A 10,265-nucleotide genomic window follows, 5' to 3' on the forward strand; every position below is an offset into this window, starting at 1 on the left:
ATTGTACTCGCACTATTTATTTTGTATATGTTGGTTAAGGACCCTGCATATACATTAACGCAGTGCATATCAATAAAAGAATGGTGGTCCTTTGGTGAAATGTTCTAAAAGACAACAAGGGCAACACAATCAGCGTGATCAGGGGAATGAATCGTGCCGAACAACAAGAAGCAGCAAAACATTGATGCAATAAAATAACAATAAATTCCATCGTTCAGTGTAGTCACACACAACTGTAAGAAGCAACAGAACACTCAGTGAGCAATGCTGTTAATAAACACCTTCTGCACACATCACTGCCGCATTAAGTATACCTGAAACTTGAATCGCTTTTTGCTTTTCCCTAATAGTGAAGGTGTTCTTCTCGCTGTGCGCCACATACACAAAATAAAGAAGAAACTTGTTCTTATAGAGAACAAACTGTGAATATTGAACATTTCCAATAAGTGTTACAGGGGATTCACTTGCAACTGCATCCGCTCTGATATGGAAAAATTCCAGAAAGAGGCAAGAAGAATGAAATAACTGATTTGACAACTCTTTTCTCTGACTCCCAGCCATGTGACAGCAAGGTCGTCGTGTACCAATCCGAAAGAGGCCTCAAGCTTCTCACAACACTTTTGTTCACTGCTCCTTCAGTATTATCCCTTACTGGCACTGGCAGACTCAGATTATACCTCTGCGGGTTTTTTCTACATTTGCAGGCGTCATGGACAAAGCCAGCGCGAATGTACCTCCTCTTACGCAGAGGACCTCAGTTGAGTAGGTGGTCCTTCATTTCGGGTGCATTCCAACCTGTACTCGAAGGTTTCCACTCCTGACTGGATCCCCCAAAAATGCATGTTAATGCAAGGTATGAACAAGGTCATTCAGATGAGCTGTGCTGAGGATTCACTGGCCTACGAATGTGTGAAATGGAAACTCTAGCACTCTGAGAGCACCTTTAAATTACAAATGAAAAAGCAAACGTTGAAATCATAAATAAATCAGCCGAGAGAGGGGCGAATAGGAGAGAAAACTGCATCCACAATGTAAAGTAGTAGGAAAGGGAAGAGCAGTTGAAAAATGGCACAAGAGCACACTAGTGTAAACTAGAACCACCAACAACCAGGAAATAAGGTCATAGTCATTTGGTTGGAAAATGTAATCATGTCATAATTCTATCCTATCAGACATTTTTGATAAATTTTTGCCATAATTAGTTTATAAATTGTTGAGTTTTGTCCAAAAATCAGTTCATCCTGGAGACCAGGTGAATGTTTTTGCCATGTTGGCTTTTTTTGAAACTGGACGTAGAATTGCATCTGACCATGATTTAAAAAATGATGCTGAATTGAAGAAGTCTTGAAACTAGCAATTGAGACCACAAATCCCTCAGGAAGATGTTTACTGATGTTATAAATCGAGTGAGATGTAGATTTGTCATTGTCTCATACACTTCTACAGAAACTGACTTCTTTTTGCAACCAGGGAGTCGCCCTCTGCTGGAAATTCCAGAGAATACAGGCTTACAGCACTTTTCCGGAACCGGTGACTACGTCCATTTTTGTCTATTCCACTGCTGCATTCCTTCATAGAGAATGTCAGCAACAGAATAGTTTTTATCACATCAGACGATCTGGCCAATGTGTAATGAGTTGAAGAATAAACATCACAGACGCAGTGAAGGTCAGACCATCTTTCCAAGGAATCTTTCCACAGGGTTTGTTCATTTCTTATAAAGATTTGATAATCCACAAAGTTCCCAGGGGAGTGCACACTTGAGGACAAAAAAAAACATGGCTCTTTTTTTGTATTGATTCATAATTCAAGCCTGAAATGTGTGAAACAATAAACGGAGACAGCCTCAAGCATGTGCTCCTCTGAACTGAACATACTTGCATAATGTATTCCTCCATATAGGATGTGCTTTTACTCAATGCAAATCATCCTGGGTGCTGTCCCAGTTACCTTTCCAAATTATTCCGACTCATCCACTTTACATAAAGAGACAAGAGGGTCTCTGACTATGGGAGACGTGGTCAGACGCCCACTCGTGCAGGTGCAAACTGCTCTGATGGGGGAAAAAATGAAACAAACACGAAACAGATCCTAGAACAGTTTGACAAGGAAAACATGTTGTGCGGTGAAAGACAGAAGCTGAAGAGATGTTTGGCGGCGGAGTTATCGGCGAGCGGCCTCGGTTGCAATGTGGAGACGAGCTGCTGGAACATTCATGGAGGGCTCACAACACGTGGCGTCTGCAGATGAGTATGCAGCAGCTTAATGAACTAATGTGCAGATCCCCACAACAGGCATTTTTGTGCGTCTCCGTGTTTACATGTCGGCATGATAAAGGGATTCGAATGTTTGTAGTAAGTTGTATGAAGTGTGTGTGTGTGTGTGTGTGTGTGTGTGTGTGTGTGCGTGCGTGTGTGTTTGTGTGCGCGTGTGTTTGTGTGTGTGAGAGAGAGAGAGACAGATTCGTCTGCCAGTTAATATAATCATGTACCTAAAACTGTGCGGGGGAATAGAGCAAACATTAACATCGTGTGCAGGACGCCTCCCACTATTTGAGGACTTACTAGATGAAATGTGATATTGCAAAAATCTATATCAGTGACATCTGTAATATACACAAGCCTGCAGGTTGTGACAGATAACATTATCTCTGAGGAAAAGCAGGAATATAAGGAAAAGGCAAATGACGTCACACCTTCAGCTTGCTAAGTTTCTTATTGAAGTAAATGAGGAAATTAATGAGGGGTGGCAGTTATTTAAGATTAATGCCATTGCCAAACGTCTGAGAGCAGATCTATTGAGAATTGGTGTCATACAGATTTTAAGGGAACAAAAGCCAAAAAGGTTTATAACCAGTGATGTTTTTAGAGTTTGGCATGATGAAAAATCTCAAAAAAATAAATAAAAGGTATACATATGTGTATATAATGCAACAGGACAAGCTGCAATGTCTAAATTTCTGCAAAAGTGTAAACTGCTGAAACGTTCCCTTGAAATGGGAGCATGGCATCGACTTGCTTTCTTTTTTTCTTCTACAAAAGTGCAGACATACAGCCTCAGGTGATGTGCAAGCCAGCCACACTCAAAACAGAATTCTGTTCAAAGTACATTGATATGTAAAAAGACTTGAAAGGTCATTTGGACGGACGATTTCTATAATTTAATTGAAGATCGTGGATTCTCGAACAGAGGCGGTCTGTACTTCATGCTATGCAGGAAAACTGAAACAGGATTAAATAAATTAAAAACATGAAACGAAGCGTAAAACAAGATTTTATAACCTTTTCAGCACTAAACGACATGTGTGGCAGTACGGTGTCTCATCCTAAATGACATACACATGGCAGGTTGTTTTTTGTTTTTTTCTGTCTATACTGAGAAATATTAATGCCAGAGTTCATGTTTAGGAACTGAGATCACAAGGGATGAAGTTTGAAGCTCCAATCAGAGGATGACATCTGATGAGAGGAATCTCTTATGATAATATCAGACACTTGCTAATTTTAGACTGAGCGGTGACAGACAGGGTGCTGTCTAACGCGCATTAAACAAGACCCTAATCATGTAAAACCTGATTAATAAACATAAACGAAATGCTGTTGTGACATGTTCTGTTTTTCATAATTATTTGGCTCCTCTATTACATGACATAAGCTTGGGGCCATAATCAGCAAGTCTGTAGAAGTGTCTGAAAGAGCAGTGTTAATGAATTATGAATTTGAGCAAGAGAAAGAAAATGGTCCAGACGGGGAAGAAAAACATGAGGAACAGAGAGGGAAGAAAGACAAGCATGTAGGGATGAGAGGAAGGAGAAGAAGAGACGGGCTGACAGATTAGCGTTTTGGAGTTATTATGATCATTTCAGAGAGTTTAAATTTTCTTCTTTTCATCTCCTGAAATCTCTGAACGATGGAATATTAGGGGCCTTCAACAGAAGATATACAAATAATCAAAATGTGTCACTGAAGGGACTAAAGTTATTCCTGCTCTGTAGAGATATTGACTTTAAATATTGGGGTGGGTGGGGGGGTGGGGGGGCACTTGCTTCCCTCTTGCAACGCTTTTGAAATTCCTCAGGGATTCAGAATTTATTGGAAAAAAATATCACGGTGCAGTGCCTTTGCCGAGGAAAGACAGGCCTGTAACGTGTTAGGAGGTCAACTGTGATTAATTTTAACTAAATATAATATATATATATATGTGCAAGTGATGATGTCTCTTCAAAAGCAAGTGAACTGGGTCCGTCAGATGAAAACCAAGCCAAGTGATTCCTGGAACACGATCTTCGAGAGGGAACTTTCATCACCGTGCAGTGCAATCACGAATTCCGTAGCAGAACTCAAACCTCTCAGACGGACTCACACAAAGGGCTGCACTAACAAATGAACTCTCGGGGGTCAGTTTATTAGAAGACCAAAAACAAATGTAAGTCCAATACAACAGACCTGCAGTAAACCCTGACTTCATGAAGGTTACAATGTTGACATTTCTTTTTAGAAGAGAGGTGTTGACCCTTCTGGAGGATGTACTTCGTGTTGTTTTTCTATTTATTTACGTATATCAATGAGGGTGGGCTAAACAACCGACAAACCGCTTTGTAAAACGCAATACAGTTGGTGATCTGATTTGTTATAATCACCACTATGAGTTTATTGCCGTGGAACTGTAGGAGCAACATGACACTGGTGGCACACTAACACACACTCATGTCAGTCATTATGGATTCACATATGCAGGCACACACACACGTGTCACTCACTCAGTCACTTCCCTCTGCCTCTGTACGTGCACTATTGCATTCACTCACACACACACACACACACACACACACACACACACACACACACACACACACACACACACACACACACACACACACACACACACACACACACACACACACACACACACACACACACACACACACACACACACACACACATGCTGACACCCCCATAAACAGTGTTAACTCTCCACCATATACAGCTCCAATTGTAATCCGCCAGCCAGTTGCTAGGCAACGCGGGAACTTGTAATAGCAGTCGGGTACCATGGCCCGCCACAGTTTGAGTGGGGGTGAGGGTATGGATGGGGGTGCAGGGTGAAGAGGTTGGGGGTTGTTTCCAAGCAGGGGCCTCTGGGGGTTTGGGGATGACGACAGTTACTCCGACTGGTGCTCGGACGGAGACTAATTAGCTCTTCCTTCGACCACCGGACCATCGCTCCATCCAATGTGGGACCCCATCAGTCAACACTCATGTTATTTCTGAAAAGAGCAGTTCTATGATGAAAGGTGAAAGGAGGAGGAGGAGGTATCATATGTTCTTCCACAGTCGTAAGGGTAGGACTGAGGATGGGTGATAAGCAAAAGACTTTATTTTACAATGTTTTCAACCACACTATGGATGGAACAGATTCATTTTTAGATTTTTTTTAAAAACCTTAATATTTCATAAATCTTTTGAATATAAACAAAAAGGCAGCAACACCGCATCAATATCAAAACAGGACTTCACATCGCACAGCAAAACAGATCGGGTCCAGCTTCCAATCGATCGAAAAAAAACAAGCTGAAGCGGATTTATCATACTAATCGTCTTAAAGAGTGAAAATGGCAAATATACTCTCTGGCTCAAGCTGGTAAGTATACATGTAAATACTTGTGATTATAATCATTGATCAGATAAGACAAATGTCCAACATCCTATATCTTAATGTAATTAATGTTCATAAAAATTTAACAAGTTAATGAGCGGGATCTTTACTTAAAAACTTGAATGATTAATATCCAATTCCAATATTAATCAATAAGTTAATCAAGGGATTGTTTTAGCTCCAGTGAAAGATAAAATACTGAAAGTACCAATGAACCCTATTTCGAGCAGTCGGTTACATCTTGAGAAGGGCCGAAAGATTAAATGCCACAATATTTTTTTTTAATCAAATGCCAGCCCATTATAAACTGATGATGTTTTATGAAATGGTCAATGTGTAAAGAAAGAAAAAAAAAAAAGACAAGTGTCTCGTGCATTTGAAGAAGACAGTAGGATTTGGTTGACAGGCCGCACTGCCCATCCTGCTTTCAGGCAGTCGAGGCTGCCAGCACGTCACCCCGACACCCATGTGATACTCTTCCACTCCATCCCTCATCCCTAAGAGGCAACCTGGGAGCGAGTTTGTCAAGCTTAGTCAAGCTTACTGTACCTTGTGCCTGTCGCCAAAGCAGGACTAAACTTACCAGCCCAGTGCAAAAGCAGCGCTGCTCACTGGAGCTCGATCGTGCCAAAGGGGGCAATTTATAAAACATTATAATCACATGAGGAGAAATGTCTCTGGCCTGATAATTAGCAGTGGTGAGTGGGGGATATCTTCGATGCTGTTTGGTTTGGCTTCAGCGCAACAGTATAATGGGCTTCTTCATTGTCCCGTTTCCAGCTGCCTCCGAAGCACATAAGGGGGTAATAAAACATACACATTCACGGTTTATGCTGCGTTTAAGGTAATAGTTTTTTGTCAAGGTGTGAGTGTGAAAATATGTTGTTTGTGCCTGTGGAAATCCACCCAAAGCCATTTACAATAGCAGCAGCAGCATGTTATTAGTGACAAAAAAGTTAAAGGGATAATGTCATATTTTGAGAAATACACATTCGAGATGAGAAGATCAAAACCAATTTCCCAACTGCGGGTAAATATCCAGCTGGTTAAAAACTAGTGTACGATATTGAAGCTATTTCGGCCAATATGAGTCTTTCGTGGAGATAGGGGTATGGGCATTTATGTTTGCCGATATGAAAACTTTTATTATATAGGACAAAAAATGTAGAAAAGACCGGCATTTGAGTTTTCATATTATGCTAAAAATAAGTGTATTTGCAACGTGTCATTTTCAAGTTCTGCATATTTGGTTGTATTTCTTTGTCAACAACATCTTAAGAATCATTGACATTTTCTTTAAAATACATCTATCGGACATTTTTGACTCTTTGAAATCGGTATCAGCATCTGCCCCCCTCCCCCCGCCAAAAAATCCACATCGGTCGGGCTCTATTAAAAACTACTAGCATGGTCACTAACCAGCTGCTGGCTGCAGCTGTACATATTTTCTGTAAAGACCAAAGAGTGGTATCAGCCTTCTCTCTGCATAAGTATGAATTACAAAAGTGTTTCTTTGAACTACAGCGTATAGAACACTGTGTACAGTTAATCAGTTTCTCTGGTTGGGACCTGGACTGCGAGGTTTTTAGTTAGTGGCAGAGAGGCTGTTTGACCGATGCAGTCATACATTTCTCCTCTGTGGACCACTCACGCATGCTCACAGCCTAATACAGCAGGTCCCTCAGCTACAACAATCATGACAAAGTGATAAACTCTGAAACTTTAGGCACAGGCACATCTGCACATGGACAATCTGTTTTTATGTCACCACTGTGCCTCCCTCCGGCTGTGCTCACCATCGGCCTTTGCGGCCCCTGACAACTCGTGTGACAAATGGGCTGAGGGCCCGGCCTCTCTCCTGATACCTCGTCTCCCTCCACAATCTGCACTTCCCCTTTCATGATAATCATCTGGTAGCAAAGAGTGACCGCGTGCATGAGTCATGGGGAATCACAGTCTGGCATCGGGATCCACCAGCTGCTAGTGTCAATCATCAGGTCTGTTCCACAGCCACAGTTTGTGTGCTGTGGTGAAACCATGCCACCCTGTGGAGGAGAGTGCAGAGCACATCAGACTGATGAGCAGGTCCCTCGTCTACAACTACAGCAGCAAAAAAAAAACATAAAACTGTTGCTTTTAACAGGATGTAATGCTTTATTGATCCCTGGAGGAGAATTCTCTTTTCACCGTTTTTCCCTCCACCTTTCCTCGTCAGGAACAGATACAGTGCAGCCGAGTCTCGCTCAAGGACATGTGAGCAGGACGGACGCTTGCTGACACTGCGGCTCGGAGCCGAGTCCTCTGGTAGGTCATACGCACATCATCAGCACCACCGACTCCCATCACCACCTCCCATCACCACTGTCTTCCTGTGCAGCAGACAGACTGCTCTCTGGAAGCAACTAATGCATCAGTGAGATTCTATAATTCACACCATGGTTTTCCCTCCGTGAAGTTTCATGTCAACCTACAAATGAAGGTATACGATTCCACAAATATGAGGGTTTCAATCCTCCACAACATTCACAGGTGAGGTTCTCTGTTTTGCAGCCGCTAACTGGGACCAAACCATTCTGCAGCCATCTTATACACTAGTGGTTCTGACCTCTTCTGTGGATGGGCTGGCACTATTCGACTCTGGATTTATCAAAAAACAATACTGCACTGATGATCTTTAAACACACAGGAGATCTATTTAAATCCCAGGCTTAGACTTTTGTCTGAATACAGAAAGAGAAGAAAGTGATGAGTGACTAAATAAATAAAAATAAACACACAAACAACCTAGGAATAGTTCAACATTTAGAGAAATACATTCATTCACTATGAGTCGAGAGATAGATGAGAAGGTATTGTTACTTTTCAATAGAGCCAGGCCGTTGTAAAATATAAAACTGCATTTGCGAGCGTTTTTTAAAAAAGATTTATGTCATCAGTAGGAACAAAAAGATTGGTGGTTGAAAAAGTCTGGCACCTAATCCGCTGTAAAACCAGACTTTTTTTGTTGTTGTTTGGATTGAACACAAGATATGTAATCAATGGAGGAGCTTGCAGACAGTGTTTTTACACCTTTGGACTGTGCCAGGTTAACTGTTTCCCCCTCTTTCATCTCCTTTCTCCTGCTTCTTATTTGTTGTACAGACACGGGAGTGGTGTCGATCCTCTCATCCTCATCTTGGCAAGAAAGTGAATATAAGTGTGTATTTACCATAATCTTTCAATGGGGGTTTGGATCTTGTCCACAACTGCGTGATGTGACTTATCTCTCCTCAAACTTAACACCCTATGTTGGATGAAACGTTCTACACTGGACTTTGTTGGGAAGTGAACGGGTTAAAAAGGCAATTTAAACTCACCTGGGTTTACTGTCAGTGGATGGAGAGCAGAGGAGGTTCTCAAGCTCTGATCCGCCTGGATTATCCAGCCACGGGTTACACAGAGTTCAGCGTCTGATCGCAAAGACCAAGGAAACAAGAGAGGAAGGAATGTGAGACATTAACAGCAAGGAAAAGACAAGACTGCTTTTGTAAGTGTGTTAAAAACAATGGCACTCGGCCTGAAGCCTGGTGACGCGAACCCCGCCAGTTCCACTGAGCATCAACACTTCACTCTGTAGCTGTGAGCCCTTTCTGCTCCTTTCATCAAACGATCCTGTTTTCAGGTGCAATAACCCAAAAAAACAAGCCACTGACTGGATACTGATGGCAGACCAACAGCGAAATACTTTACCGCAGCTAAAATGCCACAAAATATTGGACACGCACGGCGTGATATGAATTATTTTCCTCGCCTCACGCACATTTGGTGCTGACAGATTGACCTAACCTCATGACATTCTCATCAGCCTCAACATCAGTTTGTGTTTAGTACTAATGAAATGTTACTATGCTCCAATGCTAAACTGAGGCCATGTAAACATGAGGTACACACACATCATACCTTCTCAATGTTAGTATGTGACATTGTCATTGTGAGTGTATTCGAGTGGGTGCAGCATCAAGATCTGCTGCCGAGGCCGCAGACTATACGTCTGCACTTGTCTCTCGTGTCCACTGAATACGAAGTGTGTTGTCGTGAGAGTGAATCTTCCCCCTTGAAATATGATCGGACCTGTTGTACGAACACAAAGGCCCAAAAAAATAAACTATCAATATTGATGCACCACACATACACCATGGTTTTGTAAAGGTGCATCCAAAAGATTATTCTTATCCTTGGAATATAGTTGCTGTAACAAACATAGAGAACATCACAGATGCATTTTCTAGCATCCAAAAGAAAATAAGTAATTCATTTCAAATTTAAACAGGATTAACAAAACGTGTCGTTTTCTATAACTCATAGATCACAGACATAGATCTGGTCTCGTGGATGATTATCTTGGAAAACCATTGCAATTTGCTCAAGTAGTGTCTCCATGTTGCCGATGTGAAAGCTAAACTTGGTTTTGCTGCTGCATCTTTTTATAGCTCACGCATTTCCAGGGGGTCATCCTCAGCCTGTCGGGCTCGGGTCTCGAGAGCAACAAGTCAGTAGGAGCGCCGAGTGACCGCTGCTGTTTGCAGGCCTGTCCGAGGCTGAGCTGGGAGACTGAGCGAATACTGACAAGG

The 10,265-nt window shown here is 42.0% G+C and overlaps 1 protein-coding gene across 1 annotated transcript in view; it reads right to left on the reverse strand.

The window, feature by feature from the left end:
• LOC118287659 (double C2-like domain-containing protein alpha) overlaps nt 1–10,264 on the reverse strand; it is a 33,435-nt gene extending 23,171 nt beyond the window's left edge. Inside the window, exons 1-2 of the mRNA XM_035613074.2 lie at nt 10,130–10,264; nt 9,012–9,104 (exon numbers count right to left, since the gene is read on the reverse strand). The gene's annotated coding sequence lies outside the window, so the exon portion shown is untranslated. The remainder of the gene's footprint in view (nt 1–9,011; nt 9,105–10,129) is intronic.
• Between the last annotated feature and the right edge of the window lies 1 nt (nt 10,265).

The sequence above is a fragment of the Scophthalmus maximus genome, chromosome 16 (genome assembly GCF_022379125.1).
Source record: "Scophthalmus maximus strain ysfricsl-2021 chromosome 16, ASM2237912v1, whole genome shotgun sequence".
Taxonomy (NCBI): Eukaryota; Metazoa; Chordata; class Actinopteri; order Pleuronectiformes; family Scophthalmidae; genus Scophthalmus; species Scophthalmus maximus.